At 43.3% G+C, this 25,009-nt stretch overlaps 1 protein-coding gene across 17 annotated transcripts in view; it reads left to right on the forward strand.

Annotated features, from left to right (window-relative positions):
- The first annotated feature begins 1,419 nt into the window (after nt 1–1,419).
- Nucleotides 1,420–25,009, forward strand: part of NCOR2 (nuclear receptor corepressor 2) — a 640,543-nt gene continuing 616,953 nt past the window's right edge. For 9 of the 17 annotated variants that reach the window (XM_077461827.1, XM_077461839.1, XM_077461837.1 and 6 more), the window contains exon 1: nt 1,421–1,679. The gene's annotated coding sequence lies outside the window, so the exon portion shown is untranslated. Of the gene's footprint in view, nt 1,680–25,009 lie in introns of all 17 variants that reach the window. The other 8 variants (XM_077461840.1, XM_077461834.1, XM_077461846.1 and 5 more) reach the window with 4 other exon arrangements.

A 25,009-nucleotide genomic window follows, 5' to 3' on the forward strand; every position in this document is an offset into this window, starting at 1 on the left:
AATAAGACCGGAACTGCTGGGGAAAAAGTAAAACAAGTTCTGATGTGTGGTGTGAAATGGGGATGAGATTGTATGATGTGTGGTGTGAAACGGGGATGAGATTGTATGATGTGTGGTGTGAAACGGGGATGAGATTGTATGATGTGTGGTGTGAAACGGGGATGAGATTGTATGATGTGTGGTGTGAAACGGGGATGAGATTGTATGATGTGTGGTGTGAAACGGGGATGAGATTGTATGGTGTCTGGTGTGAAACGGGGATAAGATTGTATGGTGTCTGGTGTGAAATAGCGATGAGATTGTGTAGCGTATGGTGTGAAATGGAGATGAGATTGTATGATGTGAAATGGGGATGAGATTGTAGAATGAAAGTTTGCAGGCAGAAGGGGATCTGTGGGTGATCAGTGGGCCATCCGTGGGTGATCAGTGTGTGATCCGTGGGTGATCAGTGTGTGATCTGCGGTGATCAGTGGGTGATCAATATGCAATCCGTTGGTGATCAGTGTGTGATCTGTCTGTGATCAGTGGGTGCTCTGTGAGTGATCAGTGGGTGCTCTGTGAGTGATCAGTGGGTGCTCTGTGAGTGATCAGTGGGTGCTCTGTGAGTGATCAGTTGGTGATCTGTGAGTGATCAGTGGGTGCTCTGTGAGTGATCAGTGTGTGATCTGTGAGTGATCAGTGTGTGATCTGTGAGTGATCAGTGTGTGATCTGTGAGTGATCAGTGGGTGCTCTGTGAGTGATCAGTGTGTGATCTGTGAGTGATCAGTGGGTGCTCTGTGAGTGATCAGTGGGTGATCTGTGAGTGATCAGTGTGTGATCTGTGAGTGATCAGTGTGTGATCTGTGAGTGATCAGTGGGTGCTCTGTGAGTGATCAGTGTGTGATCTGTGAGTGATCAGTGGGTGCTCTGTGAGTGATCAGTGGGTGCTCTGTGAGTGATCAGTGTGTGATCTGTGAGTGATCAGTTGGTGCTCTGTGAGTGATCAGTGGGTGCTCTGTGAGTGATCAGTGGGTGCTCTGTGAGTGATCAGTGTGTGATCTGTGAGTGATCAGTGTGTGATCTGTGAGTGATCAGTGGGTGCTCTGTGAGTGATCAGTGGGTGCTCTGTGAGTGATCAGTGGGTGCTCTGTGAGTGATCAGTGTGTGATCTGTGAGTGATCAGTGTGTGATCTGTGAGTGATCAGTTGGTGCTCTGTGAGTGATCATTTTGTGTAATCAGTGTGTGATCTGTGAGTGATCAGTTGGTGATCTGTGAGTGATCATTTTGTGTAATCAGTGTGTGATCTGTGTGTGATCTTTGTGTGATCAGTGCTGTACACCATGAGAGAAGTGAGGAAGAAGAAAAGGGAGCAGGTCCCTTTAAGGAAAGCCCAGGGAGAAATGTGAAAGCTATTTGTTTGGTGTAAGCCTTGGCTGGATCGGTGCCATCAATCTCTTGCAGAATCACAGACACAGAAGGAGCCAAGCAAAGCACAATCACAAACTTGCTGCTCTCCAAAGCCGTGCAGAGCAGAGGGGAGCCGCTCCAGACAGACATCTTCTCTAGACGGATCCTTTCCGGGGAGGAGAATAGGGATCGCTGGATTTATAGAGCCGGGACTGGGGTGGATCTACAGTGTGTGTGTCCGGAGATCACTGGGATCACACGGGGCTGGCCACAGCCATGATGGATCTGGAGGTAAGACTGCAGCTGACACCGGGATCCTATGGCTGCCGGATCATCGCCTTCATGTTTTATTTTTCTGCTCTGCATCAGGAAATGTGATGATGATGATGTGTGCGGCACTCCGGGCGATCAGTGCACGCCGGGAGAGGGGGAGGGGTGCCGGGCACACATCGGAGGACGGATCGGTGACAAGTCACGATTGGTGGAGTTGTGGCCGGATTTGGGGCCGCTCTCCCCTCCCTGTGCTCTCTCCATTTGCCGGGAAAGTCTTGGCTGCTGCGCACATTACAACTTCTCCCCATGAGTGGCCTGCAGGCTCAAACCCTCCGATCATCGTCGTCATCATTATTATTATCATTATTATTATTATTATTCCTGTAGAAGGGGCTGAGATCAGTCATGAGGAGCACAGAGCAATGCGGCTCCGGGGGGCACAGAGCTGCCAAGAAACAGCAACTTTGTCAGCTGGGTGACACAGCTTCCTTCTACACACAGCAATGACACCAGGCCTAGTGTACACACAGCCTGCCCTAACTTCACCACTACACCTCCCAGCATGCCACTGCTATGCTGAGACAGCACTTTGCAGCTCACTCTCTTTTCACATACCTCCCACAAGGGACTTTCCTTCTCAGTTGTCTCTTGTTCCTTCTTGGTTGGCCCTCATTCCTTCTCTGGGCTTGGTTCCTAGTTCCTTCTGGTTCTCCCTAGTTCCTTCTCAGTTGTCCCTCGCTCCTTCTCAGATTCTCAGTTGCCCCCTGTTCCTTCTTGGTTGGTGTTCTTTTCGTCTGTTGCCCCTTGCTCCTTCTCAGATTCTCAGTTGCCCCCTGTTCCTTCTTGGTTGGCGTTCTTCTCGTCTGTTGCCCCTCGCTCCTTCTCAGATTCTCAGTTGCCCCCTGTTCCTTCTTGGTTGGCGTTCTTCTCGCCTGTTGCCCCTCGCTCCTTCTCAGATTCTCAGTTGCCCCCTGTTCCTTCTTGGTTGGCGTTCTTTTCGTCTGTTGCCCCTCGCTCCTTCTCAGATTCTCAGTTGCCCCCTGTTCCTTCTTGGTTGGCGTTCCTTTCGTCTGTTGCCCCTCGCTCCTTCTCAGATTCTCAGTTGCCCCCTGTTCCTTCTTGGTTGGCGTTCTTGTCATCTTAGTTGTCCCACGCTCCTTCTTAGATTCTTAGTTGTCCCACGCTCCTTCTTAGATTCTTAGTTGTCCCTCGCTCCTTCTTAGATTCTCAGTTGTCCCTCGCTCCTTTATCAGATTCTCAGTTGCTCCCTGTTCCTTCTTGGTTGGTGTTCTTTTTGTCCCGTGTTCCTTCTCATGTTGTCCTGTGTTCCTTCTCAGGGTGTTCCTTCTCAGGTTGTCCCTCGTACCTTCTCAGGTTGTCCCTCGCTCCCTCCTTTCTCAGATTCTCAGTTGTGTCTTGTTTCTTTTCAGTTGTCCCTTGTTTCTTCTGAGTTCTTAGTTGTCCCTGTCTCCATCCCAGTTGCCCCCTGTTCCTTCTTGGTTGGCGTTCTTTTCGTCTGTTGCCCCTCGCTCCTTCTCAGATTCTCAGTTGCCCCCTGTTCCTTCTTGATTGGCGTTCTTTTCGTCTGTTGTCCCTCGCTCCTTCTCAGATTCTCAGTTGCCCCCTGTTTCTTCTTGGTTGGTGTTCTTTTCGTCTGTTGCCCCTCGCTCCTTCTCAGATTCTCAGTTGCCCCCTGTTCCTTCTTGGTTGGCGTTCTTCTCGCCTGTTGCCCCTCGCTCCTTCTCAGATTCTCAGTTGCCCCCTGTTCCTTCTTGGTTGGCGTTCTTTTCGTCTGTTGCCCCTCGCTCCTTCTCAGATTCTCAGTTGCCCCCTGTTCCTTCTTGGTTGGCGTTCCTTTCGTCTGTTGCCCCTCGCTCCTTCTCAGATTCTCAGTTGCCCCCTGTTCCTTCTTGGTTGGCGTTCTTGTCATCTCAGTTGTCCCACGCTCCTTCTTAGATTCTTAGTTGTCCCACGCTCCTTCTTAGATTCTTAGTTGTCCCACGCTCCTTCTTAGATTCTTAGTTGTCCCTCGCTCCTTCTTAGATTCTCAGTTGTCCCTCGCTCCTTTATCAGATTCTCAGTTGCTCCCTGTTCCTTCTTGGTTGGTGTTCTTTTTGTCCCGTGTTCCTTCTCATGTTGTCCTGTGTTCCTTCTCAGGGTGTTCCTTCTCAGGTTGTCCCTCGTACCTTCTCAGGTTGTCCCTCGCTCCCTCCTTTCTCAGATTCTCAGTTGTGTCTTGTTTCTTTTCAGTTGTCCCTTGTTTCTTCTGAGTTCTTAGTTGTCCCTGTCTCCATCCCAGTTGCCCCCTGTTCCTTCTTGGTTGGCGTTCTTTTCGTCTGTTGCCCCTCGCTCCTTCTCAGATTCTCAGTTGCCCCCTGTTCCTTCTTGATTGGCGTTCTTTTCGTCTGTTGTCCCTCGCTCCTTCTCAGATTCTCAGTTGCCCCCTGTTTCTTCTTGGTTGGTGTTCTTTTCGTCTGTTGCCCATCGCTCCTTCTCAGATTCTCAGTTGCCCCCTGTTCCTTCTTGGTTGGCGTTCTTCTCGTCTGTTGCCCCTCGCTCCTTCTCAGATTCTCAGTTGCCCCCTGTTCCTTCTTGGTTGGCGTTCTTGTCATCTCAGTTGTCCCACGCTCCTTCTCAGATTCTCAGTTGTCCCTTGCTCCTTCTTAGATTCTCAGTTGTCCCTCGCTCCTTCTCAGATTCTCAGTTGCCCCCTGTTCCTTCTTGGTTGGCGTTCTTTTCGTCTGTTGCCCCTTGCTCCTTCTCAGATTCTCAGTTGCCCCCTGTTCCTTCTTGGTTGGCGTTCTTGTCATCTCAGTTGTCCCACGCTCCTTCTTAGATTCTCAGTTGTCCCTCGCTCCTTATCAGATTCTCAGTTGCTCCCTGTTCCTTCTTGGTTGGTGTTCTTTTTGTCCCGTGTTCCTTCTCAGAGTGTTCCTTCTCAGGTTGTCCCTCGTACCTTCTCAGGTTGTCCCTCGCTCCCTCCTTTCTCAGATTCTCAGTTGTGTCTTGTTTCTTTTCAGTTGTCCCTTGTTTCTTCTGTAGTTCTTGGTTGTCCCTGTCTCCATCCCAGTTGCCCCCCATTCCTTCTCGGTTGTCCCTGTCTTCATCCCAGTTGCCCCTCGTTCCTTCCCAGTTGTACATCCCCCATTGGGTCTCATTCACACTTTTATGATTAGGACCATGAGATTCTTGTGGTTGCTTAGCCTGTTCAAAGCAATAGCAGGCTGACAGGATTTGGGGCTTTCCATTGCTGTTCCTATGTATCTCCACATCCCAGCGGTTACCCGTGACTAGGGACAGATAACCAGTTCAGAATGAAACTAGGCCGAGCAGTTGCAACTGATTTCACACAAGTGTGCCGCAAGCCGCAGGAATCTGCTGACCACCAAACTCTCCAAATTATAGCATTGTTTTTTTTTTTTTTTTTGACAAGCGATTTTAAAGAAAGTAATGCTTAAAAAAAAAAAAAAGTACTTGTGGGTTTAACCAACTTTTTTTTTTTTTTGCATATTAATTCTGTAACTGGTGCCATGTTATTTGCCTATGAGCTTTCTGCTGCCCCATCTCAGGAAGTTAGGTGTGATTGAAGGGCCCTAGAACAGATATATATACGCGAATTACTGGTTCTAGCATTCCAATGGTTTTTCTCTTTGGTTTTGTCTTTGTTTTTTTATTTGTGGTTCTTTAATAAAAATGTGAATTACAGTCTAAATGTAGAAAAGTGGCATTTTATAATTTTATTTGGTCAGAGCTGAAAAACTATTTTTGGGATAGCGAAGGCCCCATTCCTCAAACCTGTTATTATACTGTATGTGTTTAATTGTATTTATAGGACATTTCTAAATGCATATAAAAACATAATAACATTTAACTGATGTAATTCACACTTACCTGCGATTCGGTGCGTTCAGTTTAGTTGTGTTTTAGAATATGAAGAATTTTGTGTGTCCAGGGTCAGATTAGCTACTCTAAATGTAAAGGCAAATGCATATAAATGATGAAGAACTTTGGTTTTAGAAAGCATATCGTTTGTTTATACGTCACAGATAATTTCTGTTGCGCTAAAATAACCAAATCGCAGGAAGCTGGTGTGACTATATCCTTAAGCTGGCCATACAGAGAGCGAATTTTGGTCGATTCCTGCTAAATTGGATGAAATTTGTTTGGTAAGATGACCCGTCAGCACCACTCGAGTTGTCAAGTTGTTTTTTTCAGTTGACTTTTGTTGAAGTTGCTGGGTGGAAAAATCTCAGCCGCACAACAGCTGCATCCAATCAGAACAGGCATTATTCTGGTATTCTGATGACGCTGTGTTGTTTGTCAGAATACAATAACTGATGTTCTGTCAAAATGGCCAACTCTGCAAAAACTCAACCTACTTCTCTTTCAGTTTCTTTAAACCATCAGTAATTGCAGATTTTGAGGAATTGCTGTTTGGACACAACACCAGCAACTAAATACAGTCCGGTGCACGATATTATCCACCCAGCAACTTCAACAAGTCAACTGAAAAAAAAACAACTTGACAACTCAAGTGGTGCTGACAGGTCCACTTACCAAAATTCCTGATAGATGACTACATAGAGGGGCTATGGATATTGTTACTCTTCGATATTAGCCAACAAAATGGCTGCCCCGAGGCGGTGACAACTTTGCCTTCATTAGCTGTTGTTATGTCAAAACGCTAAAACTTCCTGTACCAGACTGTACTAGGTTGCCGGTGTTGTATCCAAACAGCAATTAGTCAAAATCTCCAATTACTGATGGTTTAAAGCAGGGATATGCAATTAGCGGACCTCCAGCCATTGCAGAACTACAAGTCCCATGAGGAATAGCAAGACTGTGACAGCCACAAGCATGACACCCAGGTGCAGAGGCATGATGGGACTTGTAGTTTTGCAACAGCTGGAGGTCTGCTAATTGCATATCCCTGGTTTAAAGAAACCGGAAGTGACATGGTTTGAGCTTCTGACGAGTTGGCTAATTTGACAGAACACCGGTGCTGAAGATTCAACCATCCATGCTGTTTTTAATATGGATGTTGGTGAATGGCCAGCTTTAAGATTTATGACTGTCGTTGGAACTAGGGGACAGTTGGCAACTACTGGACTACTTCCAGCATGATTGGAGGGCTGCATCTCTTTACATACAGTGGGGACATGTCACAGTTCTGTGTATTGTATTTATATGTTAAGTAAAGGTAGTTTTTCGTAATTGTGTCTAAACAAAGTGTATGTAATATATATTCAACTGTTACGAATGCATGTAAAATATAATTTTTTTATGATTTTGCTTGTGACCCTTTTAAATTTGGAGAATAGTTATCATATTGGTGTAAAGCAGGGGTTTCAAACTGGTGGCCCCCTGGCTGCAGAACTACAATTCCTATGAGGCATTGCAAGGCTCACAGTTACAAGCATGACTCTCATAGGCAGAGGCATGATGGGACTTGTAGTTCTGCAACAGCTGGAGGGCCGCCAGTTGGAGACCCCTGGTATAAAGTATACTTGGAGAACACAAATGTTTGCAATGAATTTGGAGTTGTGTTCATGATTAATACTGTAATCCACATTGCTCAGTGAAAGCCCAAACACAACTGGGTATTAGGATTATCTTGTGTAAGGAATTTATGTTGGTTTACATTGTAACGTAAATGTACCTCAATGTAATATAAAGGCATATTGGAGATTGACTCTGATCTGCATGACCCACGTACATCAGAAATCTTGGTTGTCTCCATGGCCAAATGTTCTGAATGCCTACAGCATTGATATCAATTCAGCAGTCTTGTGATTGTGTACAAGGGCTCATAGGTGTGCCTGGTGTGCCTGGGCACACCCTAATCACCCTGTGTAGTGCAGATTCCCCCTGTTTAAACTCCTGATTTCACTAAAGTCCCCTTATGGGGCTCCTAAATAAAATTGTGAAAAATAATGTATGAAGTAAAATTGTAAAAAATTAAATAACAAAAATAAAAACTACCAACACCGTTCTGTGCCCTACTGACACTGTCCACTGCTCTACTGACACGTCAGTATATATGCACAATTGCACAGATGTGTTTGAGCTTTGGAGTGCAAACCCTAAGGCTCCATGCACACTGAAGCTCAAAAAAGCTATTTCTGGACGCCAGATTGCTGGCAGAAAACGCTGGTTGAAAAACCTGCTTTTAACAGCGTTTTATACTAGCGTTAATGAGCGTTAATGAGCGTTTTACAGCGTTAGCGTTAATGGGCGTTTTTTATAAAAATACACAGAGGACACTCCAAAAATCCCACAATGCATTGAAAAATAGAATGCCGAACACTAATGAACGAGCGTTAATGAGCGTTTGTCGTTTTTTGCCGCTGAAAAACGGCACTTTGAACGCGAATTTCTGGCGTTCAGAAAAAAGCCCATAAACTCCACTGCTCATTAAAGCTGAAAAACGTCCATGTGTGCATGAACACATAGGCTAACATAGAGTGGAGTTTATGGGCTTTTACAAAAAACGCCCAAACGCCAATAAACTGCAGTTTATCAGCTTCAGTGTGCATGGAGCCTAATGCAACAGGCTGCGCACATCTATGCAAGGGTCAACTTTTATGTGTGCTTTTTAACCATCTATTGGCTAAGCAGATTGTTCTGTTTATATGCATTACTGAACTTGCATTTACTAGTGTAGGGAATATCAAGTGTTAAAGACTATCCCTTTGTAGTGTGTGAAAATTACTGGAAGAACTATTTGTGATGGCGAGCTATCCACACTGATGTCACTTCAAGTTGTTTGCTCAGCATTGAAATTCCTGATAGATGACTACATAGAGGGGCTATGGATATATGGGACTAGAAATAAGCCACTAGTAGTATCTTTAAGGGCCTGTTTACACCTATGTGTACAGTTTTGGTGATTGCTGTGATGAGTTGCCAATTCATTTTCAACAGACCCACGATGTGGCTACAGGCCAAAGAAATGTACCGGTTTCTAACACTTGTTGTTTACAAGTTAAAATCAATTTTGTTTTTGCTAGAAAATTACTTAGACCCCCCCCCCCCCAAAAAAAATAAAATAAAATATATATATATACACACACACACACACACACACACACACACACACACACACACACAAAGTATTGACAACAATCTCTATTTTATTCTCTAGGGCAGTGATGGCAAATCTTGGCACCCCTGATGTTTTGGAACTACATTTCCCCTAATGCTCAAGCACTCTGCAGTGCAGTTGAGCATCATGGGAAATGTAGTTTCAAAACTTCTGGAGTGGCGAGGTTCGCCATCACTGCTCTAGGGTGTGTGCTAAATTGTGTGTGTATATGTATATATGTGTATATATATATATATATATATATATATATATATATATATATATATATATATATATAATATCTCTATCCTATGATGTGAGAGATCAGACATGACTTATGAACAAAGCATACCCCTCTATAATGTGTACTTGTCTCAATTAAGAGCACTAACTACAACTTTTGTTGTCTGAGTCACTTCTGACAATTGAACAGAGTGTAACTTCAGCGCTCCAACCTCTTCTTCCCTTTTTTTTTTTTTTCCTGAATTCTCAGACAAGCTTTTAAATTCAGCACTTTAAACAGATGTAAAGAGGCTGCAGGTAAACAGGTACAGCTTTATGTAGGAGGATTTGTTTCATCTTTGTGTATCACCTGGGACCTGTCATTTCACTGGGTATATGTAAGGGTTTTCAACCACTTAAAAGTAAAAACTAAAGGCAAAACTTTTTTTGTATAGAGTGGAGAGCGATGAGAACATGTCGGTGTTTATTGCTGTGTTGCCATTAGGGAGATTCACTTCCTCTATTTGTCCTGTTTTACCATTATCATTGATGGTGAAAGTAAAAGAAAATGCCACATGTCCCCAGAGGAAATCTTCCATTGGGGACACAAGTTCTGGTGACCTGGGAGTCACCAAGCTATTCCTTTCATTTTCAGGAATTTCCTCTCACTTCCTGTTTTGGCTTTGGGACGGGAAGTGAAGGGAAATCTCCCTAATTGGGCACAGACGGCAAAAAAAATAAACTGACAGGTGTCATGACCCTCCCTCACTCTATCCAAATTGGCGGGGGGGGGGGGGGAATGTTTAACCTATAGTCCTACTTTTTTAAGGCTTTTTCAATGTGCCGACAGCACAACTTTAGGATGCGATAAAATAGACGTGAATAGGAAGTTTTGCACCACAACGCATAGCTTGTACTTTGTGGTGCTTTGCAGCATAGGTGCGTTGCCTACCAGGGTCCATTCAGACCTGTGTGTTGCAGTAATGTGTGCAGGATTTATATAGCGCCGACAGTTTACGTGGTGCTTTACAACTTGGGGGGTAGACAGTACAACTACAATACGCTTTAAAACAGTAGGAATGAGAGAGCCCTACTCGTTAAAGCTTACAATCTAAGTGGATATATTGCCCTGGGTCAGTGTTTGATATTAAGGGATCCTCAGTGCATAGCAGTGCCATGAAATGGAATGGCATTCCAACCAACAATCATAGTGGACCATGTACCTGTGCTGCAGCACACTATAGGAGGGAAGCTACCCTGTTTCCCCTAAAATAAGACCTAGCGTGATTGTCGACGATGGCTGCAATATAAGCCCTACCCCCCAAATAAGCCCTAGTTAAAGTCCTTCTATGTCTTATTCTCAGGGTAGGGCTTATTTTTGGGGAAATGGGGTGGGGTTTATTTGGGGGGTAGGGCTTATATTGCAGCCATCACCGACACTCACGCTAGGTCTTATTTTAGGGGAAACAGGGTATGTATTGTGGTGTACTGCAATATTAAAAATAATTTACAGAAGGGAAATCTTATCACAAAGAGGGTGTTTTTTTTTTTTCTTTCTTTGCAAACATAACTTTTTTATTTTATTATAAACATTTGCATTGGATCATATTGTAAATGTACTGTTATTTTATTTTGTAAAGGGCTGCGCTAACTGTTGGCCCAGTTTAAATTCTGTATTATAATAACTGTGATCTGGTTGCCATAGGTAACGCACTTTCTTTTACGCAAGGCCTAATGATTAACAGGCCCAAGTGTCTGTTTGAATGCCACCACATGTGGTGTTCTATTTCACTGATGGAAAAACGATATAGTTTTATTGAAATTACCATCTGTGTGAAACAAAATGGAAATTTTCATAATAGATTTTCTTTAACCACCGTAAGCCATGTCCTCCCGTCATGCTGTCCCTGTTCGGGAACACAAGTGCTTTGTTAATTAACAGGTTAGATTTTTGATTACACAAGAGACACGCTGTACCATTTTCTGTTTAATGGAATAAAGACTTACCTTGCTGGGAATTCATCCAGTGTACATATGAATCCTTACTCTTGAGCAGCAAGGACAACTGCCAAAAGATGCTATCTGAGTAACCTGCATTTTAAAGATGAGCTGTCAGCATTTTTGTGGAAAAGTAATTTGACTTTTTCAGATCGTGCTTAAGGCTGCAACTGCCTTTTGGTGTGAAAACATCTGCCCACAGTGCCATGACAATAGAGAAAAATGTCACATGGTGACATACTGAAATCAGGTCAAATGGACCTTGTGCAGTAAGACATTGCTGAGCTGTCGCATACAAAGAGGATGTATTTGGATACTAGCAGGCCTAGTGTCACATCTGGGTCTGTGTTCTATTTGAAGATCTCACTATATATATATAGAACGATAACCACTTCCTGACCGCCTCACACATATATGCTGCAACAGAAGGGCGCGTACAGGCAGATTAACATACCTGTACATGGCCCTTTAAGAGGCGGCCTGCGGGCGCTCCGCGACCGTGATAGCGGGTCCCGCGGACTAGATTATCCGTGGGGATACCCGCGATCATCTCACGGTGAGGAAGAACAAGGGGATGCAAATGTAAACAAGCATCTCCCCATTCTGCCTAATGACACTGATCACAGCTAACTGTAATCTGGAGCGGTGATCAGTGACGTGTCGCACACAGCCCCTCTCCTCCCACAGTTGGAATCGCTCCCTAGGAACCCCTACAGCACCACCTAGTGGTTAACTCCTTCACTGCGAGTCACATTTACACAGTAATCAATGCATTTTTAATTGCACTGATCCCTGTATAAATGCGAATGGTCCCAAAATCACGGCAAAAGTGTGCGATGTGTCCACCATAATGTCGCAGTCATGATAAAAATGCCATAAAACGATCCCCTATTTTGTAGACGCTATAACTTTTTGCGCAAACCAATCAATAAACGGTTATTGTGATTTTGGTATAAAAATTTTTTTAGAATATGTATGAACTGAGGAAAAAAAAAAAACGTTTTTTTTTTGTTTTGTTTTTTTAATATATTTTTGGGGTATATTAAAAGCTTTTTTTTTTTTTTTCAAAATCGTTGCTTTTTTTTGTTTATAGCGCAAAAAATTTAAAACTGCAGAGGTGAGCAAATACCACCCAAAGAAAGCTCTATTTGTGGGGAAAAAAAGACAATTTTGTTTGGGAGCCATGTCGCACGACCGCGAAATTGTCAGTTAAAGCGACGCATTGCTCAATCGCAAAAAGTGCTCTGGTCTTTGGCCAGCCAAATGATCCAGGGCTGAAGTGGGTAAAGTGTCACTAAACCCACATTATAAAAAAACTATCAATAAAGGGTGGAATGCATGCTGTATTCCGTCAGTTTGGGATTTATTTTGTGTATTTATTTTGTGCGAAAAAAAAACTGATCCTGCTGCTCTTTCTCCACCTTCTGTTCATGTCCCTAATTCAGCTAAGGATTTTGCAGCTGTGATGGCAACTCTGCACATGCTCAGTTTTCAGTGAGTTTCTATGCTGAGAATTTTCTCCCTATCACATCTGAGTAGCCCATGTGACTATAGAGTCACACATGCGGGCGTATACACAGTGGTAAATGACAGCCCTCCGTCCCTCCTCCTCCATGCCCACTAACCAGCTAAACATAATAGGGGTGGGATATTACATGTAGATTGATGGAGGCTTCACTTCCATCTTAGTCTAAAACACAGGCAGGAGGGGCGTAACAGCATGTGACTGGCAGAAATCTGCCCACATGTGTTATTTCCACAAAATAATAATAGATTTGATTTCAAACACTGTATATATTTGTATGACAATTTATAACCATTTATGGATTATATTTTTACTCTGTACCATATTTGCTGGCATAAAAGGCAATCCCCTTAATTTTCCAGCTAAAACGTTGCTTTTGAAATATACTTGTCATACAAGACGACCCCCTTCCAACTGTCTGATGATATTACAACCTCTGCCAATCCGAGCAGGCTTTGTATTCATTAATAGAATACATCGATCGCCGTGATTGGCTCAGCGCGGACATTAATGCACATCCAGCGGGCTGACATTCATATACTGGCATATAAGACGACCCCTGATTTTTACTTAAAGAGGAAGTAAACCCTGATGGGTTTACTTCCTCTTTTGATTCCCTGCAAAGGTAAAGCATAATGGACTACTATGCATCCTAGAGGCGATTCAGTTCGCATTGTGCGCTATACAAGTATTTCATTCATTCATTCATTCATCGCATAGTAGCCCATTATGTGTCCCTTACGTGACACAGGAGCCAGCAAAGTCACCGCTGTCCCCTGTAGTCCGGAGCCTCCATCTTCTCAGTGAGTCTCGCTGCTCCGCCGCTGTCATTCGGCGAAGCCGCGATGACGTCACGCACGCGCACAGGAGCCGCCAATAGTGGCATATCACCGTTTACAGCGGCGCGCTCAGGCAAATATCTCCTAAACCGTGTAGGTTTAGGAGATATTTTTTGTACCTACAGGTAAGCCTTAATCTAGGCTTACCTGTAGGTCAAAGTTGGTTGTAAGGGTTTACAACCACTTTAATTCTAATTTTATTGTAAATTAATATAAAATATTAGACAAACTGATTTTGTGTGTGTGTATGTGTTTGTGTGGTTTTATTATTTATTTATTTATTTATTTATTTATTTTTTTATTAAAATAATTAGTGCTATCATCATCCACATGCAGAAATAGGAGGGACAATGTAAATTAACCAGTTCCCGACCATGTCACGCAGGTATACTGCAGCAGAACGTCCTACCCAATTTGGGCCAACAGAGGGCACACGCCTGGCGGGCACGATCACCGCTGGCCATGTGCATTCGCATGCACGTGCAATAGCATGGCGAGTTGTGCGAGTGTGTGTAAACACACAAATCCCTGTGCGGTCAGAGGAAAGGAGCCATATCTTTGTTCCTACTAAGTAGGAAAAACGATATGGCTCCTCTCCTAGTCAATCCTATCCCTATACAGTTAGAACACACTGAGGGAAACGCACAATTAACCTCTTGATTGCCCCCTAGTGTTAACCCCTTCCCTGCCAGTGACATTTACACAGTAATCAGCGTATTTTTATAGCCCTGATTGCTGTATAAATGCCAATGGTCTCAAAAAAAGTGTCAAAAGTCTCCGACCTGTCCATCGCAATGTTGCAGTACTGTTAAAAACTGCAGATCACTGCCATTACTAGTAAAAAAAAACATAAAAATGCCATAAATCTTTCTCCTAGTTTGCAGATGCTATAACTTTTGCGCAAACCAATCAATATACGCTTATTGAGATTTTTACCAAAAACACGTAGAAGGATATATATTGGCCTAAACTGATGAAGAAATGTGTGGTGTGTTTTAAATAATAAAAAAAAAAATTGGGGATATTTATTATAGCAAAAAAGATATATATTATTTTATATATATCTTTTTTGCTATAATAAATATCCCCAATTTTTTTTTATTATTTATCTATATTATATTATATACATTTTTTTTTTTTTTTTTTTTTGTGTCGCCCTTCTTCTTCTTCTTCTATTTTTGGTTTTTATAGCGCAAAAAATAAAAACTGCAGAGATGATCAAATACCATAAAAAGAATGCATCTTTTTTTTCTCCCCACAAATAGAGCTAATTCCGTTTTAGGTACAGTGTCGAACAGCCGCGTACCGTATATACTCGAGTATAGGCCGACCCGAATATAAGCCGAGGCCCCCAATTTACCCCCAAAAAAACTGGCAAACTTATTGACTCGTGTATAAGCCGAGGGTGAGACATGCCTGTCCATCCCTGTGTGTGTGTCCGTCCATCCCTGTGTGTGTGTCCGTCCATCCCTGTGTGTCCGTCCATCCCTGTGTGTCCGTCCATCCATCCCTGTGTGTGTGTGTGTCCATCCATCCATCCATCCCTGTGTGTGTGTGTGTCCATCCATCCATCCATCCCTGTGTGTGTGTGTCTCCATCCATCCATCCATCCATCCCTGTGTGTGTGTGTGTGTCTCCATCCATCCATCCATCCATCCCTGTGTGTGTGTGTCTCCATCCATCCATCCCTGTGTGTGTGTGTATCCATCCATCCCTGTGTGTGTGTGTGTCTCCATCCATCCATCCATCCGTGTGTGTGTGTGTCTCCATCCGTGTATGTGTGTGTGTGTGTGTGTGTGTGTGTGTGTGTGTGTGTGTGTCCAGCCTACCTGTGTCCCGAGCCTTTGTCCCGAGCCTCCGTCCCGTGTCGTGCCTTGCCTTGCCTTCGTCCCGTCCCGTCCCGTCCCGTCCCGTGCCGTGCCGTGCCTTGCCTTGCCTCCGTCCCGTGCCCTCTTCGTCGGCGGCCATTGTAAAATTCAAAAGCCGCGCCTCCTCCTTCGCCTGTGATAGGCGGAACACTGAATTTCCCAGCAGCCTGTGTTCCGCCTATCACGGACGTCGTATCATCCTCGTCCGTAGTACGAGGATGAGACGATGCCCGTGATAGGCGGAACACAGGCTGCTGGGAAATTCAGTGTTCCGCCTATCACAGGCGAAGGCGGAGCCGGAGGCGCGGCTTTTGAATCATAGAATGGCCGCTGTCTGTCTGCTCGACACGCTGATCGAGCGGGCAGACAGCGATGACTCGAGTATAAGCCGAGGGGGGCACTTTCAGCCTCAAAAAAGAGGCTGAAAATCTCGGCTTATACTCGAGTATATACGGTAATTGTCAGTTAAATCAACGCAGTGCCAAATTGTAAAAAGTGTTTCATGTCAGGAACGGGGTAAAATCTTCTGGGGCTGAAGTGGTTAAACAGTAAGGGTGCAACGGATCGACACAGATCCGAACGGGACACGCCACAATCCGCGGAGCGCTCCACGGTCTCGGCCTTAGGAAAGGCCGTGGCTTCGGCCTAGTTCCGGAGCGGCGGCCATCTTGGTACACCCATCGGCGTTTACAATGTGATCGCTCCGCCAAATGACGGAGCAATCACCTGTAAACAAACCGGCGTCATGATGACGCCGGTTCCTCTCTTCCCCTCTCTGTAATGATCTGTACAGTGGAGGGGAGAAATCTGATGGCAGCCACAGCCATCCCAGCAATACCCTGCAATAATTACCCTGCCAATACTCTGCAGCACATACCCTGTCAATACTTACCCTGCCAATACTTACTCTGCCAATACCCTGCCAATACCCATCCATGCTCAGCCAATATTACAGTGGGGGAGATGTATATTGCAGTGGGGACTATATTGTGGTGGCATTTTCACAGGTTTTTGCAAATTCAATTATTATTTGCTGATCCGAAAAAGGATCCGATCCGTGACTCTGATCCGAGGAATGATCTGATCTGTGAGTTTTTTGATCCGTTGCACCCCTATTAAACAGTGTGTGTTTAGTATCATGTTAATGGCAAGGTTGTCTTTTTTTTGTAGAGATGACCATCATTTTTGCTTTGTTAAAGCCCAAATCCAGCCAAGATTTTTTTCCTAGGTTTTGGTTAGAGAAACTGAACCTCTGTCAGCTTTTTATTGCTGTCTGGAGACTTAAAGAAAAGCATAGCTTTGCTGTAACTCCTCAGGCTCCTGGTTTGTTATCCTGATCCCAGGTTTACCAGACACTGAGTCATGGACCCTGGAGCAAGCTAAAATCTAATGAGTTCTGAACTACTCTCCTGTATACATGTTTAAAAGGACTAGATTACCAATGGCGGCTCTGTCTTTTCAGGTTGGTTTATAACTCCCTCGAAAAAATGGTTGCATGGAAGATTTCTACTGATTGGCCATTCCCTTTTATTCAATGTACCAATAGTTACTTCAGACCATGAATATTATTATTATTATTATTATTATAATAATACAGGTTTTATATAGCACCAACAGTTTGCTCAGTGCTTTACAACATGAGGGCAGACATTACATTTACATTACAATTTGGTATTTGGTACAAGAGGAATCAGAGGGCCCTGCTTACAATCTAAAAAGGAAGGGGCAATTGATACAAAAGGTAATAGCTGCGGGGGATGAGCTGATGGAGGAAGTAAAACAGTGTTAGTTAGAAGCAGGATAGGCTTCTTTGAAGAGAAGGGTTTTCAGGGATCGCCTAAAGATGGATAGATTAGGGGACAGTCTGAGAGATTGGGGTAGGGAGTTCCAAAGGATGGGAGAAGCTCTGGAGAAATCCTGGAGGCGAGCATGGGAGGTGGTGACAAGGGAGCTAGAGAGCAGGAGGTCTTGAGATGACCGAAGAGGGCGGTTTGGTTGGTATTTTGGGACTAGGTCAGTGATGTAGCTGGGGGCAGAGTTATGGATGGCTTTGTAAATTATTGTTAGTACTTTGAATTTTATTCGTTGGGTGAGTAAATATGGATATTTTAGGTGTCAAACCCTTAGCGAAGGGCAAAATTATAACCAACAAATATCAGATGAGCACCTTGAGAATCGCCAATACATCCATCAAACCAGATATTGATGCATTTGTTTATCAAAAACCGTGTCAAACATTGCACTAGTTTTACGTTGCCCTCTTCTCTATTTATTGATTTTTTTAAATATTTTTTTATAATAATAAAAAAAAAGTTTTATTACTCAAATAGGTACTTTATCTATATTAGTGATCATTTACTTGTGATCTGCCCGCCTTTTTCTGCTCATCAGCTATCCTTATTGTCGGTGTATTTTACGTGTTGCCCAAGACAATTCCTCTCTTCTTAGTCTAGGGCAGCCTTTTACCCCATGGGAACCCTTGAATGAATTTAGGCCTTGTGGGAACATCTGCTTGACAGGTTACAGTACTTTAGTGTTGTAGGTATAACACAAAATAAGGAATGTGCATCCCTGGAGTAGCTGACACTCAAGACATCCTTTTTTGGCCCCCCTGCATTAGTGGTCAGTGGGAGGAAGAATGCCTCCTTACATCGATGGTAATTTGGAAAAATACTACTCTTAAGCTAGGTTCACACTGCTGCGATGTACGAGATCGGATGTGATTTGCACCACACTTCAGTGCAAATCACATGCGATCTCTGTGCAATGCGATTTCAGCCATACAGATAGTATGGCTGAATTCGCATCGCATTCGGTTTTTTGGTCCGCAGCAGAATCGGATTGCATGGGTGTTCACACCATGCGATCCGATTCCTGTCCGGGTTTGCAGATCGCACTGCGATTATAAAGGAAGCACAGTACCTTACCGCCTTGTGTCTCCTTTACTGCTTGCATGTTCTGCTCTTTCTCCTACAATTTCTATGCCGCGTTTGCCCACACCCTGCTTTCTCGGAAGTATAGATACGCAGCAAGTATAGATATTTTACTATTCTAAACTGAAGTGGCTATTTATTACATGGCCTGATATATGGAAAAAGCCCCCAACACTGGTAAAAAGTTTGCCAAAGTTGACATGCCAGTGGGCCAACTTTTTGTACGGCTGGCAAGGCACCTAGGATTGCATTTGTAAAATAAGTATATTAATTGATCTAGTTATTCGGTTATTTTATTTGTAAAAATTGCACTTTTGTGTTGCCCATGGCATCCATATTTTACTTTACAATGAAGGAGATTATGATCAAGGCCATTATGGACCTAACTTATTCAACATTCCAGCTGTGCTTCTGGAATGCTTGTGATAGTTCTCTTGGCATGTTTGCTTTTGACAAAGGCCATCAAAAGCAAACGACTTTTCACTTGTATTTTAGACATGTTAACCTGAAATCTGAACTTGACTGCAGACACGGACTGAAAGTCATGCAGAAGCGTGTAAAGCAGAATACTTCCTCCAGCGGGCCTAGGGTTAAATATTTCCCAAGCTTCCATTGGAATGTATATCTAGTTGTGTCTGCCTCTCTTGACATCTGATACGAAGCACTTTGCATATCAATCTTCTTACACTAGCACTTGTGTTTATTGAGATTATCTACCCCCGCCTTCTGAAATATATCAGTGCCTTTTTCATTATGCCGATGCAGAATTCAGATTTGACTAGATAAAATCCACTTGACACATGGGTCTTGCCTATCTTTCCACATGTTCAGACAAGTTGTAAATATAGTGACAGTATTTTATGTACTTTGGAATAGAATGAAAAGGGGAGGGGGGCACAATTAGGGGCCCACCGGCTTGAGACTATCGCCAACCGCACCTTATGTTTGGCTAGGAAATGTTTATATGTATAATATGCAGGTTAGTTATTTAGGGTTACTCTCACTTTTAAGAATGGGGAATGAAGATTCCAGTTTCCAATGGGAATCATTGGAATTCTTTGGAAACAGGGATGGGTTATTTAAGGGCTGTTGCTGTGGGGCTTATTCCTTTCCCCCCAGGACCGGAGCAGAAGCACAAGAACTTCCTCCCTCCTCAGTCGCAGGCACTATTTATGTGGTCGGGTCATCCTGAATATCTAGGGGGGACGTTTTTGTATGTGGTATGGGGCAGTTTAACCACTTGACCATGGGGCACTTAAACCCCCTTCCTAACCAGACCAATTTTCAGCTTTCGGTGCTCTCACACTTTGACAATTACTCATTCATGCAACACTGTACCCATATGAAATTGTTGTCCTCTTTTTCACACAGAGCTTTCTTTTGGTGGTATTTAATCATTGCTGGGTTTTTTATTTTTTGCGCTATAAATGAAAAAAGACTGACAATAAAAATAAATTTTTCCTTGTTTCTATTATAAAATTTAGCAAATTTTAGTAATTTTTCTTCATAAATTTTGGCCACATTTTATACTGCTGCATATCTTTGGTAAAAATAATCCAAAACGGTGTATATTATTTGGTCTTTGTGAAAGTTATAGCGTCCACAAGCTATGGTGCCAGTCTGTGAAAATTGATCACACCTGAAGTACTGACGGCCTAGCTCATTTCTTGAGACCCTAACAAGCCAGGCCAGTACAAATACCCCCCCAAATGACTCCTTTTTGGAAAGTAGACATTCAAAGGTATTTAGTAAGAGGCATGGTGAGTTTTTTGAAGTTGTAATTTTTTCCCACAATTCTTTGCAAAATCAAGATATTATTTTTCTTTTTTTGCACAAAATTGTTATATTGCACCCTAAAATACATTCTACTACTCCTCCTGAGTATGGAGATACCACATGTGTGAGACTTTTACACAGTGTGGCCACATACAGAGGCCCAACATTCAGGGAGCACCATCAGGCGTTCTTGGAGCATAAATGACACATCTCATTTCTTGACTACATCTTACACTTTTGAAGGCCCTGGAGCACCAGGACAATAAAAAACACCCACAAAAATGACCCCATTATGGAAAGAAAATGCCCCAACATATAATCTATGAGGCATATCGAGTCTTTAAACATGTCTTTTATTTTTTTTATTTGTTTGTTTTGCTACAAGATTTTGGAAAATGTGGAATGAAAATGAAAACTAATTTTTTTACACAAAGTTGTCCATTTATACAATATTTCTAACACATAGCATGTACATGGCAAAAATGACACCCCAAAACATTGTCTGCTACTCCTCCTGAGTATGGCGATACCACGTGTGAGACTTTTAAACAGCCTGGCCACATACAGAGGCCCAACGTACAGGGAGCACCTTCAGGTGTTCTAGGGGCATAAATGTCAAATCTAATTTGACTACCTATTACACTTTGAGGGACTGTTGTGGCATGGATGAGCTATGGATGGGGATGGGTGGGGTGGCTTAGTATGGCTGGGTGGGTATGGCTGAGTGTGGATGGGATGGCTGGGTCGGCTATGGCTAAGCATGGATGGATGGATGAGTATGGCTGAGCATGGATGGATGGATGAGTATGGCTGAGCATGGATGGATGGATGAGTATGGCTGAGCATGGATGGATGGATGAGTATGGCTGAGCATGGATGGATGGATGAGTATGGCTGAGCATGGATGGATGGATGAGTATGGCTGAGCGTGGATGGATGGATGAGTATTGCTGAGCGTGGATGGATGGATGAGTATGGCTGAGCGTGGATGGATGGATGAGTATTGCTGAGCGTGGATGGATGGATGAGTAATGCTGAGCGTGGATGGATGGATGAGTAATGCTGAGCGTGGATGGATGGATGAGTAATGCTGAGCGTGGATGGATGGATGAGTAATGCTGAGCGTGGATGGATGGATGGATGAGTAATGTTGAGCATGGATGGATGAGTAATGCTGAGCATGGATGGATGGGTGAGTATTGCTGAGCATGGATGGGTGGGTGAGTATTGCTGAGCATGGATGGGTGGGTGAGTATTGGTGAGCATGGATGGATGGGTGAGTATTGGTGAGCATGGATGGGTGGGTGAGTATTGGTGAGCATGGATGGATGGGTGAGTATTGGTGAGCATGGATGGGTGGGTGAGTATTGCTGAGCATGGATGGGTGGGTGAGTATTGCTGAGCATGGATGGGTGGGTGAGTATTGCTGAGCATGGATGGGTGGGTGAGTATTGCTGAGCATGGATGGATGGGTGAGTATTGCTGAGCATGGATGGGTGGGTGAGTATTGCTGAGTATGGATGGATGAATGGATGAGTATTGCTGAGCATGGATGGCTGAGCATGGATGGATGGCTGGATGAGTGCAAGAATGGGCAAAGATCAGCGCTGTGGGCAGTGCACATCGAGCCCACAACTCTGCTGCATCTCATCTCTCCCCTCTCCCTGTACCGATCGGTACAGAGGGGAGAGAGGAACCATACGTGACTCTGGATTGTTTACAAGTGATCGTTCCGTCATTTGACGGAGCGATCACACGGTAAACGGCTACTATCAGCGGCCATTTACCGTGATCCGTGATGCGGACCCGGCAGTCACGGATATTCCTGGGTGCGTGCCCCAGGGGGCTCGCGGGAGCAAGATTCTGAGAAGACGTCCATGGACGCCCTCCCAGAATAAGCCGACTGTGCTGCAGCCGTCTTTCGGCTATGGCCCGGTCGGCATGTGTTTAATAATATTTTGTTTTCATTAAAGTTATGCTGAAAGTTATTATTTACAATAAAATTGTAATGTTTTGAGATATATAAACCAATAAAAGGTGCCGCAGCCAAAATTTTGCCAAAATTCAATCTTTATTTGCTAGTATCTGGGTAAAAGGTTTATTTGAGGTGAGTGTGGCCTTCAGTCTCATGCTCTCTGAATTGCATATCTTTGTCAATCGCGTTGATTGTTGTGCATTCAGACTCTTAAAATATTGCAATGCTGACACATGACTTTTTTAGGCCAGCAGCCTAAGTGGAAGCTTAGAAAATAATGGGCTTCGCATTCAGACCTCCGTTTTGATGCATTAGGTAGTGTGGATAGGGGTTCACCATTTGTCCAAATAAATGACAAAATGTAAATGTTTATTATAGTAATATCATACATGCCGAGCCATAAAGTTACGCAATTACTTGGAAGCTATAATGAGCTCTCAGTACGCTCTGTTGTTACAAAGATCTGCTTTCAGTATTTCTCAGCTCTGAGGATATTTATATAGCCCTGAATTAATAGACCATTGATATGAACATGTGATCTTTTTATCCTTCTAATGAATTGTTTTATGTGGCTGGGTTCCTGGAAGATGTGTTAATGTCATGCAAATACAAAAAAATCCATTAACATAGGTGGTTTGGAAGCTGAATCGAATCTAGTTAATATATGGTTTACTTTACAAGAATGTTCTGTAATGCTTTTTAACTGCTTCAATACTGGGCACTTTCACCCCCTTCCTGCCCAGTCCAATTTTCAGCTTTCAGCGCTGTCACACTTTAACATGTGCGCAGTCACGCTACGCTGTACTCAAATTAAATTTTTATAATTTTTTTCCCCCCCATAAATAGTTTTCTTTTGGTGGTATTTAATCACAGCTGGGTTTTTTATTTTTTGATAAATGAGAAAAATACCTGAAATTTTTATTTTTTTTTTTTTTTTTTTTTTTAAAGTTCTTATTTTCTGTCAGTAAATTTTGTAAATAAATAATTTTTCCTCTTTCACTGATGTGCTCTGATGAGGCAGCACTTATGGGCACTGATAAGGTGACACTAATATGCCGCACTGATGGACACTGACAGGCAACACTGACTGGCATCGCTGATGGGCACTGATTGGCACTGCTGGGGCTACATTGATAATCGGGGCACTGATGATCAGTGCCCTGACTACCTGTACAGTCTCTTCTGCGAGGAGATGCCACTGATCGGCTCTCCTCGTCTTACACTGCCAGTGTGAGGCAAGGAGAGCCGAAAAATGGCACTTCTGTGTTTACATGTGATCAGCTGATCACATGGCTAAATAGCCACGTCATCGATCTTTACCCAGATCGGGGTCGCGCCGTGTCCTAGGGACCACGGTGACACTGGAGCGACGTTGTATGACGTTGCCCCAGAATGAGAGGGGATCCCGGCCGTCAGGATTTTACTATACAGGCGGCGGGAGGGAGTTAATGGAATTTCTACAGTATGCGCATTGCATACACTACACTTTCATGTTATAACATCAGCATTGCAATAACTATCAATACAAACAATAGTTATATTTGACCTTCCAGTATAAGCTTACTGGAAAAAATCTCCTTTCATGTTGTGAGTTCTGCCTGTCTGTTGACCATCTTTCCAAAATGTTCTGGATTCCCTGCTGTTTACTTCCAATTTCCAGGGACTACATATCCCATGGTACCTTGCTGCCTGAATGCAGTGATTCCTCTACAGACTCCACCTCCTGAAACTCCTTCTCTCAGCACCTCTGTAGTTCAGAGGGCAGGCTCTGTGAAATGTGTAACACAGCGGTGACCTACAGGGAATATTGAATACATGTAACAGAATTCAAAGACTCAAATGTATTGGTTTGGTCAAAAAGTAAGTTTAGAAAATTCAAGATCATGCAGGTTAATGGGATTAGGCTCCAAATAATTGAAATATAATGTAGAAATAAATATTTTACTATAACTTTAACCACTTGCCGACCAGCCACCATCATTATACTGCGGCAGGTTGGCACCGCTGTGCGAATCTCCGTAGGTGCAGGTCGGCCGCTGTAAGCGATAGGCTTGTGTGCGCCACTGGAGCCAATGCGCGTGTGTCCTGTCCGATCACTCCACAGAAACCCTGAACGAGGATCTGTGTATGTAAACGAACAGATCCCCATTCTGCGGTAGTAGAGAGAACTGCTGTTCCTAGTGATCAGGAACAGTGTTCTCTCTCCTCCTCCAGTCAATACACTCCCCCTACAGTTAGAAACACCTCCCTGGGAAACACTTAACCCCTTGATCGCCTCCTAGTCTTAACCCCTTCCCTGACAGTGACCTTTATACAGTAATCAGTGGCTATTTTTATCGCTGTATAAATGTCAATGGTCCCACAAAAGTGTCAAGTGTCCGATCTGTTTGTTACAGTCCCACTCAAAATTGCAGATTGCCTCCATTTCGAGTAAAAAATAAATAATAATAAATTGATCCCCTATTGACGCTATAACTTTTGTGCAAACCAATTAATAACCGCTTATTGCGATTTATTATTAATTTTGTAGAAGAATACATATTGGCCTAAGAAATAATTTTATGGGATATTAAAGCAAAAAGAACAAAATATTGTGTGGTGTGTTGTGTTTTTTTTTTTTTTCAAAATTGTCGCTCATTTTTTTTTGTTTACAGTGCAATAAATAAAAACCGCAGAGGTGTTCAAATACCACCACAAGAATGCTCTATTTGTGGGAGAAAAAGGACATACATTTTTGCGTATTTGCCAGTTAAAGCGATTTCTGTGCCATATCACAAAAAACGGCCTGGTCATTAAGGGCACAAATCCTTTACGGTCTGTAAGTGGTTCAGTGAAAAGGAAGCTGCACTATTCTGATTAACTTCTTATTTTTATATGTAGCCTGTGTCCATATCTGGCTTTTATATCTGTTGATGATATTTAGCTGAACATGCTGTACTCCTCAGCACTGTCACAGATGATTATCTATTGTCCAAGGTCTACTGATAATGTGGATGCCATTTATTTAAAAAAAATGAAAAATGTGGTGCAGCTGCTTTCATAATTAGTTGTCTTCCAGCACTGTTGGAAATTGGTAACGTTTTTTTTTTTTTTTTTTGAAAATCAGAAACCTGTTACTGGCATCCCAG

The sequence above is a fragment of the Lithobates pipiens genome, unplaced genomic scaffold (genome assembly GCF_037356315.1).
Source record: "Lithobates pipiens isolate NorthernLeopardFrog02 unplaced genomic scaffold, aLitPip1_a1.2 Scaffold_3, whole genome shotgun sequence".
NCBI lineage: Eukaryota > Metazoa > Chordata > Amphibia > Anura > Ranidae > Lithobates > Lithobates pipiens.